This window comes from Salvelinus fontinalis, chromosome 19 (assembly GCF_029448725.1).
Source record: "Salvelinus fontinalis isolate EN_2023a chromosome 19, ASM2944872v1, whole genome shotgun sequence".
Lineage (NCBI taxonomy): Eukaryota > Metazoa > Chordata > Actinopteri > Salmoniformes > Salmonidae > Salvelinus > Salvelinus fontinalis.
Window position 1 is genome coordinate 48,611,559 of NC_074683.1, and position 18,608 is coordinate 48,630,166.

The following is an 18,608-nucleotide window of genomic DNA, read 5'->3' on the forward strand; positions in this document are numbered from 1 at the left end:
TACATTTAAATGTTGTAAACCGTATATGATTAAATATGAAACTTTGTGAGAAGATGAAATGTGATTTTAGCCTTCTAAATTAGATAATTGTTTTTCATGTACGTTTTTGCTGAGTCAGTGACCACACCCACGTGGGCATAGACATTTTGGCAACGTGATGCAACCACCCTCCAAGGAGAGTGCCTTAAAGGACTCGCCGAAGAATTAACATACCAGACCAGAAAGCATGGAGCGGTGGCCACATGTTAAAATGGTTTAACTTTTTAGGGATAGGGGGCAGCATTTTCACTTTTGGAGGAATTGTGTGCCCAAACTGAACTGCCTCCTACTCTGTAACAGAACTCATATGGCAGACAAAAACCTGAGAAGAAATCCAAACAGGAAGTGAGAAATCGATTTTCAAAACAGTGCCAATTGAAATCCCTGTTAGTTATGGATGTGCATGCACTTCCTAGGGCTTCCACTAGATGTCACTGTCTTTAGATACTGGTTTTAGGATTCTACTATAAAGGAGGGGCTCATAGGAGCTCTTTTACTGAGTGGTCTAGCAGAGAGCCTCTGTCTCATGACGCGCGGTCACGAGAGAGTATGCTCTCGTTCCAAGGCTTTTCTTCAGACAATGAAATTCTCCGGTTGGAACCTTATTGATGATTATTGATGTGAAAGAAATAAAAGCTCAAATAAATCACATTCTTAAAATAAAGTAGTGATCCTAACTTGCCTAAAACGGGATTTTTACAAGGATTAAATGTCAGGAATTTAAATGTATTTGGCTAAGGTGTATGTAAACTTCCGACTTCAACTGTATATAACTACGCTGTATTGTTTGTCCATGTTTCCATGAAGGATCGGACCAATGTGCAGCGTGGTAAGTGTTTGTCATAATTTTAATAGAAAAACTGAACACTACACAAAATAACAAACGATGAGAAAACGAAACAGCTCTACGAGGTGAACAGACACTACACAGAAAATAATCACCCACAACACACAATGGAAAACAGGCTACCTAAGTATAGCTCCCAATCAGAGACAACGATAGACAGCTGCCTCTGATTGGGAACCACACCAGGCCAAACACAGAAATAGACAACCTAGACATACAACATAGAATGCCCACCCACATCACACCCTGACCAAACAAAACATAGAAACATACAAAGCAATCTATGGTCAGGGCGTGACAACTGGTTGATATTAAGTCTTTCATTTCATGAAATACTACACCTACCCTGTGTCCTCAGTTCAGTGAAGATCAGTGAAGGAAATTAGATATTGAGATGAAACGGTTTTAGAGTATTTACATGATGCATAGGAATTGTAGTGTACTGTTTGTTAATTCTGTTTCTGTATATATGAATTACAAATCAGTTTTTAACTAGTTAAATCATGTTTCTAGTCTCCCGCAAAGTTTCAATGTGTAACCATTGATGTCCCAGGACCAGTAAACAGTGTTGAAGTATATAATTGTAATACACACATGCAGACACAGCATCATTCAAAGACAGGAGTTTGATACTCCTGGTATTGGATATGATAGAAAATGAATGTCTCAAAGACATTCATACCTGAACAGCACCTTTGTTTGCCATGGTAGAGTACATGAACAGTGAATGTATTCAATGTACAGGCTACAATGTGGGGATCTAATGTTTGGTAATAAGTACATGTACACTACCATTCAAAAGTTTGGGATCACTTAGATTGTTTTTGAAAGAAGATAATTATTTGTCCATTAAAATAAAAAATGTATCAGAAATACAGTGTAGACATTGTTAATGTTGTAAATGACTATTGTAGCTGGAAACGGCAGATTTAAAAAAATGAAATATCTACATACTGTACATGTAGGCGTACAGGGACCCATTATCAGCAACCATCACTCCTGTGTTCCAATGGCACGTTGTGTTAGCTAATCCAAGTTTATCATTTTTAAAGGTTAATTGATCATTAGAAAACCAATCATGTTAGCACAGCTGAAAACTGTTGTCCTGATTAAAAAAGCAATAAGACTGGTCTTCTTTAGACTAGTTGAGTATCTGGAGCATCAGCGCTTGTGGGTTCGATTACACGCTCAAAATGGCCAGAAACAAAGAACTTTGTTCTGAAACTCGTCAGGCTATTCTTGTTCTGAGAAATTAATGCTATTCCACGCGAGAAATTGCCAAGAAACTGACGATCTCGTACAATGCTGTGTACTACTCCCTTCACAGAACAGCGCAAATTGTCTCTAGCCAGAATAGAAAGAGGAGTGGGAGGCCCCAGTGCACAACTGAGCAAGAGGATAAATACATTAGAGAATCTAGTTAGAGAAACAGATGCCTCACAAGTCCTCAACTGGCAGCTTCATTAAATAGTACCCGCAAAACACCAGTCTCAATGTCAACAGTGAAGAGGTGACTCGGGATGCTGACCTTCTAGGCAGAGTTGCAAAGAAAAAGCTATATCTCAGACTGGCAAATAAAAATTTAAATATGATTAAAATGGGCAAAAGAACACAGGCAATGGACAGAGGAACTTTGCCTAGAAGGCTAGCATCCCGGAGTCACCTCTTCACTGTTGACGTTGAGACTGGTGTTTTGTCGGTACTATTTAATGAAGCTGCAAGAACAAGAATAGACTGACGAGTTTCAGAACAAAGTTCTTTGTTTCTGGACATTTTGAGCGTGTAATCGAACCCACAAGCGCTGATGCTCCAGATACTCAACTAGTCTAAAGAAGGCCAGTTTTATTGCTTCTTTAATCAGGACAACAATTTTCAGCTGTGCTAACATATTTGCAAAAGGGTTTTCTAATGATCAATTAGCCTTTTAAAATTATAAACTTGGATCAGCTAATACAAAGTGCCATTGGAACACAGGAGTGATGGTTGCTGATAATGGGCCTCTGTACGCCTATGTAGATATTCCATAAAAGATATGCCGTTTCCAGCTACAATAGTAATTTACAACTTTAACAATGTCTACACTGTATTTCTGATCAATATGATGTTATTTTAATGGACAAAAAATGTGCTTTTCTTTCAAAAACATGGACATTTCTAAGTGACCGCAAACTTTGGAACGGTAGTGTATATAAGACTTGCGTCCTTAGCACAGTCAAGTTATATTACATTCTACTCAATCCATAGGCTTCATTAATGCCATTCAGACTGTTTAAAGTCGATACAACCGACTATGATAGCTGAGGTTCATAGCGAGGTTCTAAACTAATATTTACACCAAACATTTTAGGGTCCATACACAGCTTGGCTACATTGCTAGCTACACATCAATAGGCATACAGGTATTTTTATCCTCCACTACACAATAAGCAAGAAAATAGTTAGCTAGCTATGTTACTTCAGCTGCATTGCATGGCAAATATCAGCAAGGCAAGGTTACAAAATTGTACATTCAATTTGCAGTAAATGCTTTAGCTAGCTAATGTTAAATTATTTTCATCCACTGTTTCACAAGACGACAGCCTGGTTTGCTGTTTTTCTCAGGAGTCCCTAAAACATTAAACAACACAAATTACAATGTCATACTCATGTCACAACACCCATAAAGCTAGCTATCTAAATGGCTAATGTTAGCTAGTCAGCTAGCTTACTAAATAGTGATTTTCGTTTGTCTCTAAATTGTCTCTACATTAACTAACATATTCTTCTCAGCTGTACATTTTTTTTTACATGATTCGTTATGATGTTATAATTACTTACATTTGCTTTCATCCTAGTATTTTTGTCAGCCATCTTTGCTGAAGAAAGTCTTCAGCGTTGGGTCGCATAGCGTCAAATTCATCATGGGAACCACTCAATATCAAATCAAATCCAAATCAAATGTTATTTGTCACATGTGCTCAATACAACAGCTGTAGACCTTACAAATAATTAAACAGCAGCAGTAAAATAACAACAGCGAGTCTAAATACAGGCGGTACCGGTACAGAGTCAATGTGTGGGGGCATCAGTTAGTCAAGGTAATTGAGGTTATATGTACATGTAGGTAGAGTTAAAGTGACTATGCATAGATAATAAACAGAGAGTACCAGCAGCGTAAAAGAGGGTTCTGGGTAGCCGTTTGATTAGCTGTTCAGAGGTCTTGTGGCTTGGGGGTAAAAGCTGTTTAGAAGCCTCTTTGACCTAGACTTGGCACTCCGGTACCGCTTGTCATGCGGTAGCAGAGAGGACAGTCTATGACTAGGGTGGCTGGAGTCTTAGACCATTTTTAGGGCCTTCCTCTGACACCGCCTGGTATAGAGGTCCAGGATAGCAGGAAGCTTGGCCCCAGTGATGTACTGGGCTGTATGCACTACCCTCTGTAGTGCCTTGCAGTCAGAGGCCGAGCAGTTGCCATACCAGGCGGTGATGCAACCAAACAGGATGCTCTCGATGGTGCAGCTGTAAGACTGCTGAACAATGATTCCACCCAGACTATTTACATTTATTTACATTTACCCCTTTGTTTTTACACTGCTGCTACTCGCTGTTTATTTTCTATGCATAGTCACTTTTCAAATTACCTTGACTAACCTGTACCCCCGCACATTGACTTGGTACAGGTACCCCCTGTATATAGCCTCGTTATTGTTATGTCAATGTATTGTGTTACTTTTTATTGATTCGATTTTTTTTTCTTTAGTTTATTTAGTAAATATTTTATTAACCCTATTTCTTGAACTGCATTGTTGGTCGCTTGTGATTTGCATAAAGTTGAGAGATGCCAAACTTTTTCCCCGCCTCCCCCATGCCACGTTCACGCTGCCCAATTGTCCCTTGCCCACTCCGCTTCTCTTGCTAATTATTGTCTTAATCTAAATGACGGATTACCTCTTATCCGCTCATCGTTCCCTTATGCCATAGTTTGTACATCTCAATTGTCAGTAGCAACCACATTTGTTTAACCCTCCTGCTGTGTTCCGGTCGAATTGGACGTTTTCTCTCTGAAAAATGTATTTAATTTAATCTGATTGTCATAAGGTTCCATTACTTTGTCCACACAGGGCATCTGAACACACAAAATATATTTTGATGATTTTCATTAAATTTTTGGTGTTTTATTTGATTTTTGTACACCTGTGGTGTTCCCAGTCAAAAATGACCGGTCATTAGAAATGAATGGGTGAGACTACAATTTCTGTATAAAATTGAGTTCAGGCACATGCCCATTCATCAGATGGACACACTTCCTTTCCCAGACCCCCACATGCATGTCTGTTTGAGCACACACATACACCTCACTCCCCTTCTTGGCTTCCATGGCAAACCCCACAGGAACCTTTCCCCAATAGAGTCTTTCCCCCACGGGAACCACACCTGTTGGCATTCTCACAAAACAAATTGTTTCAATAATATATAGAACTTTTCTCGCAGCTCTGGTATATAAAGCTTTTTTGAGGCCTCGCTCACAATTCATTCTGTGGCAGCACAATGACCAAACGATATACTGTATGTGAGGCTCTTGATCATATCTTTGATCATGACACTGGTAAGGAGGAGAGAGTCCTTGTTAAACTTTAACACAAATTAGTCTGGGATAAATAGCACAATATGTTTCATCTGAGTATTTGTTATAGTCAAAATAATCCATACATTATGCTTTTTTTACTCAAAAACGAGTTGTATGAGCTCAGGTCAATTAGGCCTATAAATAGCAAATAGAAGTTAAAAACTTGTAATGTTCACAAGAACCTAAGTGGATAAAAAGATCTAACACAACATCAGGTGATGATATATGTATTACTATGGATTTATAATCAGCTATAATGGGGTGGTGATTTTGGACCGGGAACACAGAATTAATTAACATGAAACAAACACAAGGTTAAACAAGTTAAGCAAGTCAGCCATAAAAAGGAAGTAAACAAGGCTGAATGAACTGTTTCGCTGCCAAACAAGGCTCTGCTGATAGCCAGGTGTAGCGGTGGTAAGGATTCACTCTATGGTGCTGAAAAGAATGCTCTGCTGTTGGGACAGCTTTATGTAGGCCCTAACAGTTTGTGGGCACTGTTTGCCATCGTTATAGCGCGATTCATGTATAGTTTAGTGTTCTGTTGTGTTGTGTAGTGGCTTTGCTGGCATGCATCTAAAAAAAATGATGGAGTTTGCCCCATCAAGATTTAAGTGCTAAAATCACAACTGAGAATGCAGTTTACTTCTAACCACCTCTGAGCAAATTTATCTAAAGCACTCTAGTGGGCCACTTCTTGTCAATAGGGGGGCGCTGTTTTCACTTTGGAAAAAATCGTGCCCAAATTAAACTGCCTCGTACTCTATTCTAGATCATACAATATGCATATTATTATTACTATTGGATAGAAAATACTGTGAAGTTTCTAAAACTGTTTGAATTATATCTGTGAGTAAAACAGAACTCATTTGGCAGCAAACTTCCGTACAGGATGTGAAAAATCTGAAAACGAGGCTCTGTTTCAGGGCCTGCCTATTCAACTGGCTTTTATTTATCGATATGTATGCACTTCATACGCCTTCCACTAGATGTCAACAGGCAGTGGAATGTGGAATGGGGTGTCTAGCTTGATCTGAGGTCGAATAAGAGCTTTTGGAGTGACAGGTCCGGTATTTTCTTTGTCTTCGAAGGCGCACGGGGGAGCTCGACATTGTCTTCTGAAAAGCGTTCGGTATACACGGCGAATATCTCCGGCTCTGATTTTATTTGATACATATGATAATAACATCATAAAGTAGGTTTTTTCAACCGAGTTTTATCAGTTTATTCAACGTTTATTGGGACTTTTGGAGTTTTCCGTTCTTTGCGCCAAGAGAGGATGGGAATGTTAGCAACCTTGGCTAGCATTGTGGCGCAAATTCGACAGAAGAAATGGACATTCTAAAACCAAGCAACGATTTATTCTGGACCAAGGACACCCTGTACAACATTCTGATGGAAGCTCAGCAAAAGTAAGAAAACATTTATGATGTTATTTCGTATTTCTGTGTAAAATGTTGACTCCTATTCTCCGCCGTGTTGGTGAGTGCTGTCTCACAATAACGCAAGCTGTATGTTATGGTAAAGTTATTTAAAAAAATCTAACACAGCGGTTGCATTAACTTGTTTGGCGTGCAAGCCCGACGTCGGTACACTTATGACAACAGCCAGCTCAGTGCAGGGCGCGAAATTCAAAAGATATTTTTTTAAAATATTTAACTTTCACACATTAACAAGTCCAAGACACCAGATGAAAGGTACACATCTTGTGAATCAAGCCAACATGTCTGATTTTTAAAATGTTTTACAGGGAAGACACAATATGTAAACCTATTAGCTAACCACATTAGCAAAAGACACCACTATTTTTACTCCATCAGTTTTTTACTACATCAGTAGCTATCACAAATTCGACCAAATAAAGATATAAATAGCCACTAACCAAGAAACAACTTCATCAGATGACAGCTTGTGTATATTGTGCAAAATGTGCATATTTCAGGTATAAATCATAGTTTACATTGCAGCTACAGTCAGAAATTGCACCGAAAGCAGACAGAAAAATTACAGACACCAACGCCAAATAACTAAATACTCATCATAAAACATTTCTGAAAAATACATAGTGTACAGCAATTGAAAGACAGGCATCTTGTGATTCCAGACAATATTTCCGATTTATCAAGTGTTTTACAGCGAAAACACAATATAGCGTTATATTAGCTTAGCACAATAGCAAACATAACAACAGCATTGATTCAAGGCAAAAATAGCTATAACGTATAAACCACCAAAATATATTAATTGTTTCACTAACCTTCTCAGAATTCTTCAGATGACAGTCCTGTAACATCATATTACACAATGCATATAGAGTTTGTTCGAAAATGTGCATATTTAGCGGCACAAATCGTGCTTAGACAATGAGAATAGTGTCCATAACGTCAAGCAATCTGTCCGGCGCCATCTTGTAAAGGCACCTTTTCTTATCGAATACTATTCATAAACTTGACTAAAAAAATACAGGTTGGACAGCAATTGAAAGACAAATTAGTTCTTAATGCAATCGCTGAATTATATTTTTAAAATTAACCTTACTGCGCAATACAGGCTGCGATAACGCAAGGCTACACTGCAGGAAATGGCGTCTTATGCATTTGACATTTTTCAACAGAACAATGAATTATCAGCATAAATAGTTCTTACTTTTCGATGAACTCCCATCAGAATCTTGGGAAATGTGTCCTTTGTCCAAAAGAATCGTTGCTAGGTTGGAGAACGTCGTCTTCAACGTTGCAATTAGCAGTAAACAATAGCCATGTGGGCCAGAGATACCCAACTTCCTAAAACGTCAAGAAAATAAATACCCGAAAATCGCAATATACTGACATAAACTGATATAATTTGGTTTAAAATAACAACATTACGATGTCTTCAACACCTATATCGAATAAAAACAGAGCCGGATATATCTAGGAGCTAATACGGGAGCTTCTAAAATGACATGCCAAGACCCTTCCTGCGTCAGAGCGAAGAGTGGAAAGATGGGACACTTCGGTTCCAAGCAATTTATAACCTTTGGGACCTACGTCGAAACTCCATTTCAACTCTCCCTATTCGCTGACACCCAGTGGAAGGCGTATGCAGTGCATCTCAACCAATAGAGGACAGGCAAATTAATACACAGGTCTCAGAACAGCCAGTAAAATTCTGCATTCTGACATACACATAGGAAAATTGCTCTAAGTCCAGTTCTGTTTCACCCACAGATATAATTCAAACGGTCTTAGAAACTAGAGAGTGTTTTCTATCCAATAGTAATAATAATATGCATATTGTACGAGCAAGAATTGAGTACGAGGCCTTTTTGAAATGGGCACCTTTTATCTGGCTACTCAATACTGCCCCTTGAGCCCAAAGAGGTTAAGAACCAGTGTATCTTTCATTTGCCATACAACAAGTATTTTTATGTAAAGTTTATGATGAGTTCTTTGGTCAGATTAGGTGAGTGTCCAAAATATCTCCGGAGATTCTGGTGAATCGTTGCTACGTATTCACAATGTATAACCAGGATTTGTAGCTATAAATATGCACATTTTCGAACAAAACATAAATGTATTGTATAACATGATGTTATAAGACTGTCATCTGATGAAGTTGTCCAAAGGTTAGTGATTAATTTTATATATTTTGCTGGTTTTTGCGAAAGCTACCTTTGCGGTGAATGAATGCGTTTGTGTGTTTGGCTATTGTGGTAAGCTAATATAATTCTATATTGTGTTTTCGCTGTAAAACACTTAAAAAGTCGGAAATATTGGCTGGATTCACCAGATGTTTATCTTTCATTTGCTGTACACTATGTATTTTTCATAAATGTTTTATGATGTGTATTTATGAATTTCACATTGCTGCAATATAAAACTATGATTTATACCTCAAATATGCACATTTTCGAACAAAACATAAATGTGTTGTATAACATGTTATAAGACTGTCATCTGATGAAGTTGTTTCTTGGTTAGTGACTAATTTTATCTCTATTTTGTCGGTTTTGTGAAAGCTACCTATGCGGTGGAAACATGGTGAAAATATGCGGTTGTGTGTTTGGCTATTGTGTTTAGCTAATAGAAATACATATTGTCTTTTCGCTGTAAAACATTTTAAAAATCGGAAATGATGGCTGGATTCACAAGATGTTTATCTTTCATTTGCTGTATTGGACTTGTGATTTCATGAAAATTATATTATATGATGTCCCGTTAGGCTAGGCTATGCTAGTCAGCTTTTTTGATGAGGATGATCCCGGATCCGGGAGAGAGAAGCGGTAGAGGTTTTAATTAAGTCATTTTCCAGTGCTTTGTCGCGGTTATATCAGTTCTAGCGCATTAATATGTTTTATGGAAAAAGCATAAAGCAATCTAAATAGCATAACTAGAACAGGTTGTACTGCTGTCTCCGTGAATCAGTTTGTGGGCACGTTTATTATTAGCGTCATGGCAGCAACATTAGTGTTCCGGTGTTGTGCCGAAAAGCTCCCCCCTGCCAGAATTACCCCCTCCTTCGCGCGCACGCACTCAATTCTTCATTGCTGCAACTTGATTGCTAGTTGAGATTTCTGATCACGTTAGGCTGCATTTCATTTTTTTTATGACGGTTTGATCGCATTAGAGGCACTAGTAATGTCTGCAGTTTTCGGTTTGGCTATTTGTTTCAAGTGTATTAGTCTATAAATAAATCTCTTTGCCAAAATTCATCATCTCTCCCATGTCTTATTCGACTAGTAGTTGTTCTGAAATGTTTATTGCTTACCTACATTTTACTCCCTCCTCTATGTTTAAAATAACACACATACATTCATTATTAATTTCGGCTGCCTATCCTGATGTGAAGTTTGTTCTGTAGAAAGTATTTGACTCTGATGTGTTCGACAGAAAGTATTTGACTCTAGCCACAAAATGAAGAATATTAGAAGAGGGGGAGGATTTCGACAAGGCTATTTTCTTGCCTCCTGAAATTCTCCCCCCCACTTCTATCTTAGGACTGCAAGGCCTGGCACACTTCTGAATCATATTGGTAGCTCATGTTGAACAGTAGTCTGTGCTACAGAAAGCAAAATTAGAGTATAAAGAAACATTTATTTTAGAAACATTTTGTCATGTTTAAGAAAATTAAGATAATACACAAATATTATCACAGAATAACACAAAAACATCACAGAAAGTTAAGTTTGTTAACAAACATTAAATCGTAAATACAAATTTAAATCTTTGCATAATAAGATATGAAATGACAATAAATCAAATATAAAAATACAATAAATAACATACACAAATATTGGAAAGCTGCAACAGCTCGACTGAACATTTATTCCACTTTTTATGGAAAGTTTTCCTGGTGATACCGTCGCCTGGAACTCATGCCTAACCTATTCCTGACAGGCAGCGCAGACATAATCCTCCAAATGATGTGATGGTTTTCATACAGGACTGGTGGATTCATCGTGGGCAACGGTCACAACCAATCTGAAATTTATGATGAAAAATGTTAATATATTTTACACATTAAATACATTTTCTTGAATTACAATTATTTCATTATCAGACAAAGCGGATAATACTACCTCTAGAAATATTACTACTTATACAAATTCGTACTCATAAAAATGTGCTTTTAGAAGTGAACAAGCAAATACCCAGCTAGTGTTTTCAAATCAAATCAAATTTATTTATATAGCCCTTCGTACATCAGCAGAAACCCAGCCTAAAACCCCAAACAGCAAGCAATGCAGGTGTAGAAGCACGGTGGCTAGGAAAAACTCCCTAGAAAGGCCAAAACCTAGGAAGAAACCAAGAGAGGAACCAGGCTGAGGGGTGGCCAGTCCTCTTCTGTCTGTGCCGGGTGGAGATTATAACAGAACATGGCCAAGATGATCAAATGTTCATAAATGACCAGCATGGTCAAATAATAATAATCACAGTAGTTATCGAGGGTACAGCAAGTCAGCACCTCAGTAGTAAATGTCAGTTGGGTTTTTTAGCACGTCCGGTGAACAGGTCAGGGTTCCATAGCCGCAGGCAGAACAGTTGAAACTGGAGCAGCAGCAAGGCCAGGTGGACTGGGGACAGCAAGGAGTCATCATGCCAGGTAGTCTTGACGCATGGTCCTAGGGCTCAGGTCCTCCGAGAGAGAGAAAAAAAGAGAGAGAGAAGGAGAGAATTATAGAGAGCATACTTAAATTCACACAGGACACCGGATAAGACAGGAGAAGTAACTACTGCAGCATAAATACTGGAGGCTGAGACAGGACGGGTCAGGAGACACTGTGGACCCATCCGATGATACCCCCGGACAGGGCCAAACAGGAAGGATATAACCCCACCCACTTTGCCAAAGCACAGTCCCCACACCACTAGAGGGAAATCTTCAACCACCAACTTACCATCCTGAGACAAGGCCGAGTATAGACCACAAAGATCTCCGCCACGGCACAAACCAAGGGGGGGCGCCAACCCAGACAGGAAGATCACGTCAGTGACTCAACCCACTCAAGTGACGCACCCCTCCTAGGGACGGCATGAAAGAGCACCAGTAAGCCAGTGACTCAGCCCCTGTAATAGTGTTAGAGGCAGAGAATCCCAGTGGAGAGAGGGGAACCGGCCAGGCAGAGACAGCAAGGGCGGTTCGTCGCTCCAGAGCCTTTCCGTTCACCTTCACACTCCTGGGCCAGACTACACTCAATCATATGACCTACTTTCCTCATTATTGTCCACCTCCCCACAGAAGTGGCACAGTTGGCTCAGGTCATCTAGCAAAACATAATGTCAAGTAGTTGATTCATCTTTACATGTATTTTTCAGAACAAACAGGGAACAGGGAACAAGGGAATAGTATAGGTTTCTTGTAACACAGTTATTTAAATACATGTGTTTTAGTGGCAATCTAGTCAGAAGTTGGAACAAAGATAACCTTGAAAGATACATATAAATGATTTTTTTTTATCTACAATTATATTAAATTAGAAATTGAACATACCAGTGTTTTGTAGGAGAGTGACTAGTATTTATTTTCTCATGATGTTATTAACATCTTTGTCTGTATTTGAAAAGACAATTGACTCCTTCAGAACACATTCAGCAAACTGGGAAAAAAATTGATGGTGTTTCAGTCTTCCCCAACAATATGATGTTACACTTAAGATTATAATTCACAAGTATACAACGACACAGCTATAATATCATTTGGCAGTTTTGTTATGCCTTTTAGTCAGTATACTTTCGGTAGGTTAATTGTGCATTTCTTATACTCTTATACTTACTTTCAAGGCAAAGACCCCACACGAAGTAAGATATTTTTGCATGGGTGAGGAAGGGTACCACACGCCCATCTGGAATATTACACCCCTTCTCTCTCAGGAATGATCTGAACATGTATGTTACTACAAGTACAGCATTTTGAAACACTTTACTGATTACAATATAGAGATTAATAACAGTATAGCATTTCAAAGACTTTATTGATTCCATTGTAAAAAACATTATTAAAAGCAGTTTTTACCTTTTACCTGGCATCTTTTTATCTTTCTGGCACTTTCCCCCATTGGGTCGAGGAACAGAGCCCTCTTCTGAGATGGCAGCATAACCTTTCAAGTAAAGAAAGAAAGAAAGAAAGAAAGAAAGACAGACAGACAGACAGACAGACAGACAGACAGACAGACAGACAGACAGACAGACAGACAGACAGACAGACAGACAGACAGACAGACTACATTAATACATATGGCACACACACATTTTACACGTGTATGTGTTCACATACTGTATTATGTATGTATTTCTTAGTTCTTTGTACTGCCTTAGCGGCTCTTACCGTCACAGTCCAGTGGTTGTGTTCATTGATGATGCCAATAATGTACTTGTACATCATTGGATCAATCTGAAATTTATAACATATAATATTACTCCATGATATTATGAGAATAATTTTGATTTCTTGCTCCCCCAAATGCCAGTAGTTTCAAAGGTGTCAATGTAGAGTGCTGTGCTCCTCCTTGCACAAAGGCGGAGGTAGCGGTCCTGCTGCTGGGTTGTTGCCCTCCTACGGCCTCCTCCACGTCTCCTGATGTACTTGTCTGTCTCCTGGTAGCGCCTCCATGCTCTGGACACTACGCTGACAGACACAGCAAACCTTCTTGCCACAGCTCGCATTGATGTGCCTTCCTGGATGAGCTGCACTACCTGAGCCACTTGTGTGGGTTGTAGACTCCGTCTCATACTACCACTAGAGTGAAAGCACCGCCAGCATTCAAAAGTGACTTAAACATCAGCCAGGAAGCATAGGAACTGAGAAGTGGTCTGTGGTCACCACCTGCAGAACCACTCCTTTATTGGGGGTGTCTTGCTAATTGCCTATAATTTCCACCTTTTGTCTATTCCATTTGCACAACAGCATGTGAAATTTATTGTCAATCAGTGTTGCTTCCTAAGTGGGCAGTTTGATTTCACAGAAGTGTGATTGACTTGGAGTTACATTGTGTTGTTTAAGTGTTCCCTTTATTTTTTTGAGCAGTGTATATACTGTATGTGCAACAGTCTCACCTCACTTTCCAGCTCCATATTTGGACCAGTTTTGTGGAGATCCTGATAAAATATTTTATATTGGCTGATTCTAGACAACAGCACATATACATATTTTCCTCCCCAAGCCTCTGCAACACCTGGAAAAATGTACCTGTACATGTACTGAGATATATAAATGAATCAACCTGACAAGATTACATACATACATTTGTTTTTATCAGTAGCTGCTGCTGTTGCTGCTGCTGGTGTGGTAGCTGAGGAGGTGGAGGCAGCTGGTGTGGTGGCTGTGGAGGCCTCACCAGCAGCAGCAGCTACTGATGAAAACAAATGTATGTATGTGGTGGTTGTGGAAGCTGCACCTGCTGGTGTGGTGGCTGTGGAGGTGGAGGTCGCAGGTGTGGTGGCTGTGGAGGCTGCATTTGCTGGTGTGGTGGTTTTTGAGGAGGAGGCTGTTGGTGTGGTGGCTGTGGAGGCTGCACCTGCTGGTATGGTGATTTTGGAGGAGGAGGCTGTTGGTGTGGTGGCTGTGGAGGCTGCACCTGCTGGTGTGGTGGCTGTGGTGGTGGAGGCCACTGGTGTGGTGGCTGTGGAGGCTGCACTTGCTGGTGTGGTGGCTGTGGAGGTGAAGGCTGTTGGTGTGGAGGCTGCACTTGCTGGTGTGGTGGTTTTGGAGGTGAAGGCCGTTGGTGTGGAGGCTGCACCTGCTGGTGTGGTGGTTCTGGAGGCTGCTGATTTTATTTTATGAGGGATCTGAGGAGTCTCCTCTACATGAGGCCTCAGGTGATCCACGCTTATTTTAGGGAAGATAACACCCTTGTCATCTTCCAAGTCCACACTTTTCCCGCCAAGACCTCAAATCGTATATGGGCCGAGATAGTTGGGATCTAGTTTTCCCCCGTTCCTCTGCTGGCTCCAGATATTTGCCCTCCACACTGTCACCCACATTAAGTTTTGGCACTGTGCCTTTTGTTTTTTTGGAGGATTTCCTCTGGACCTCAGCAGTGTTATCCATGGCAGTCTGGAGAACCTCATTGAGCTTCAGCATATGTTCTGTTAAGTCTTCCACTGCGAAGACCTCCTCGACACTACTGTCAATCTATAACATATATTTCTGATATTAATTTAAACTTACAAAGATAGTCTGCACTTCTCAAATCAACTAAAATGTAAAATAATGTACAACAACCCTGTAATGTTCTGGAACCTCTGATGGGTAGCGAGCCTTTCTACCAAACATCAGGCAGAAGGGGGAGTATTTTGTTGTCATTTGATTCTTGGTTCATAAACCAAACATTACTGCATCAAGGTGCATGTCCCACTCTTTTGGTTTTTGGCAAACTAATTTAGAGATGGATCTGAAAATATGATTGAATAGAAAATGATATGACACAAGTTATTCTTAGAATGTGAAAGTTTTTAGAACATTACAATTGATTAACCTGTTGAGGATGGGGGCGCTGTTGTGACTATTTATGCTAATCGTGTAATTTTTGAAACGGCTTCCCACAAAATCCTTGATCGTACAATATGCATATTATTATTATTATTGGATAGAAAACAGTCTATAGTTTCTATAGGGGTTGAAATTTTGTCTCTAAGTGGAACAGAGCCCATTCTACAGCAATTTCCCTGACATGGAGTCAGATTTCAGAAATTTTGGCCCCTGATCTGGAGTCAGTTAAAAGGGCACTGTTATTGCTATGAGTATACGGACACTGCTTACGTCTTCCCCTGGATGCCTTTACGTGATGACGATTTGAATGGGGTCGATTGCGCGTTCACAGGCACTACAAATTAAAAAACCCTGAGGCTAGTCACTCTTTTGGAGCTGCGTCATGCGCCTAGAGGACACCGACCCGCACCTGTTCCAAGCATTAGTGGAGGGAGTAATATTACTCGGGTCATGTTTCTACTCGTTATGGGAGTTAAAAACATCATAAGGTAGTTAATTTAAAGCGTTTTATAGCAATTTATATCCGTTTAGTGCGATTTTGGGACATTTATTTCTGAAACGCTGTGAATTGCTGGGCACGCTTCCAGTTCATCCCGAACGCAGTTGGCATTTCCACATGGCAAGAGGACAGCTTTCCACCAAAAGACGATTGGACCCAAGAAAGGATCCTTTGCCCAAGATACTGATGGAAGAACAGCTCAAAGTAGGACATTTTTATTATGATAAATCGTGTTTCTGTCGAAAAATGTTAGTGGCTTAGGACGCCATGTTTTTTGACGTAGCTTCGCTTGGCGCAAACTGTATTGAAAAGTAAGGATAATTTAAAAAATGTAATTCCGCGATTGTATTAAGAATTAAATTGTCTATCAATCCCTGTCCACCCTATATTTTTTAGTCACGTTTATGAGTATTTATGTATAAGAGTAGATCACTGTCTAAGTGGCGCACGGACATTTTCTCACCAGCTGGGCTACATTTCACATTGTCTAACCATGATTTTGGTGGCTAAATATAAACATTTTCGATCAAACTCTATATGGATTGTGTAATATGATGTTACAGGAGTGTCATCTGAAGAATTCTGAGAAGGTTAGTGAAAAAATTAATATATTTTGGCGATGTTGACTTTTATCGCTCACTTTGGCTAGAATCAATGCTGGGCTGCTATGTGCTATGTGCTATGCTAATATAACGATTTATTGTGTTTTCGCTGTAAGACACTTAGAAAATCTGAAATATTGTCTGTATTCACAGGATCTGTGGCTTTCGATTAGTGTATGCTGTGTATTTTTACGAAATGTTTGATGATTAGTAAGTAGGTAAACACGTTGCTCAATGTAGTTTTTCTAGTCCATTTGTGACGGTGGGTGCAATTGTAACCTATGCCATCTACCTGAAATATGCACTTTTTTCTAACAAAACCTATCCCATACCATAAATATGTTATCAGACTGTCATCTGATGAGTTTTTTTCTTGGTTAGGGGCTATAAATATCTTAGTTTAGCCGAATTGGTGATAGCTACTGGTGTTGGTGGACAAATAAAAGATGGTGGATTATGCTAATGTGTTTTTAGGTAATAGATGTACATCTTTACATATTGTGTCTTCCCTGTAAAACATTTTAAAAATCGGACATGTTGGCTGGATTCACAAGATCTGTGTCTTTCATTAGCTGTATTGGACTTTAATGTGTGAAAGTTAAATATTTAAAAAAAATATTTTTTTTGAATTTCGCGGCACTGGTTTTTCAGTGGGGGTGGGGGGGGAGTGCCGCTAGCGGCACCCTCATCCTAGACAGGTTAACTCAAAACCACTACTGCCTGTTAAATATGTTATAACATCAGTCTACAGATGTTGCTTATACCTCTGTATTGTCCAGTTCATCCTTTCGACCAATCTATTCGTCTGGGGATGGTACGGTGAGCGGAGACTTCTTCGGATCGCCAGAGCATTGCAGTCATTTATTTTATCTTTTCTTATTTATTTTTTATTTTTATTTCACCTTTATTTAACCAGGTAGGCTAGTTGAGAACAAGTTCTAATTTACAACTGCAACCTGGCCAAGATAAAACAAAGCAGTTCGACACATACAACAACACAGAGTTACACATGGAATAAACAAACATACAGTCAATAATACAGTAGAAAGTCTATATAGTTGTCTATATACATTGTGTGCAAATTAGGTAAGATAAGGGAGGTAAGGCCATAAATTGGCCATGGTGGCGAAGTAATTACAATATAGCAATTAAACACTGGAATTGTAGATGTGCAGAAGATGAATGTGCAAGTAGAGATACTGGAGTGCGAAGGAGCAAGATGTTTTGGAAAACACATGGTGACGTGTAAATACAAACGTATCATTACAATCTCTATCATCTGTGATGCTAATAATATACAGTATGTTTTTCATAGCAGTGTAGCCATATCACATTTCCACACCCTCTTCAAAGAGGTATTCGATCCCTCTCTCTCCGGTGGTCCTATAGGAGACCTCCTCATAGAATTTCAACAAGGACACAATTTAGCTGCTGAGTATGGCCTCGAGTTCCGCACCATGGCTGCAGGGAGTGGATGGAATGAGGCTGCTTTGCTTATCTACCGACGAGGACTCAACAGGGAACTTCAGGCGGAGCTAGCCTGTAGGTTACCTTCAGGATTTAAACCAATACATTCGTATGTCTATCTCCATCGACCACCTCATCGCCGAATGCTGAAGATCTCTGCCACCCAGGAACCCGAAACCTACTCTTTCCATGATTCCGTCATCCCATCCGAGTCTTCCAGAGCCCATGCAGTTGGGTCATGCTCCTGTGTATTGCACGTCAAAAGTGGATCCAAGAAGGGCTCTGTCTTGATAACCATGAAGGGAGTGGCAGGTCATTTTATTGATCACCAGCTAGTAACAAGAGCTTGACATTGATCTAACACCTGTCACCCCTCCCTTAAGGATTAACACCCTGGACGGGCAGCCATTGGGCACGGGCTTCATCACGCACCTGACAGAGCGTCACCCTCCAGATTGAGGTTTTCCACACCGAAACCATTCAACTCTTGGAACTCTCATCCTCGGACACCTCTGGCTTTGTCGTCATGACCCTGCCATCTCGTGGCAACAAGGTGATCTACTGTCCTGGTCTTCTACC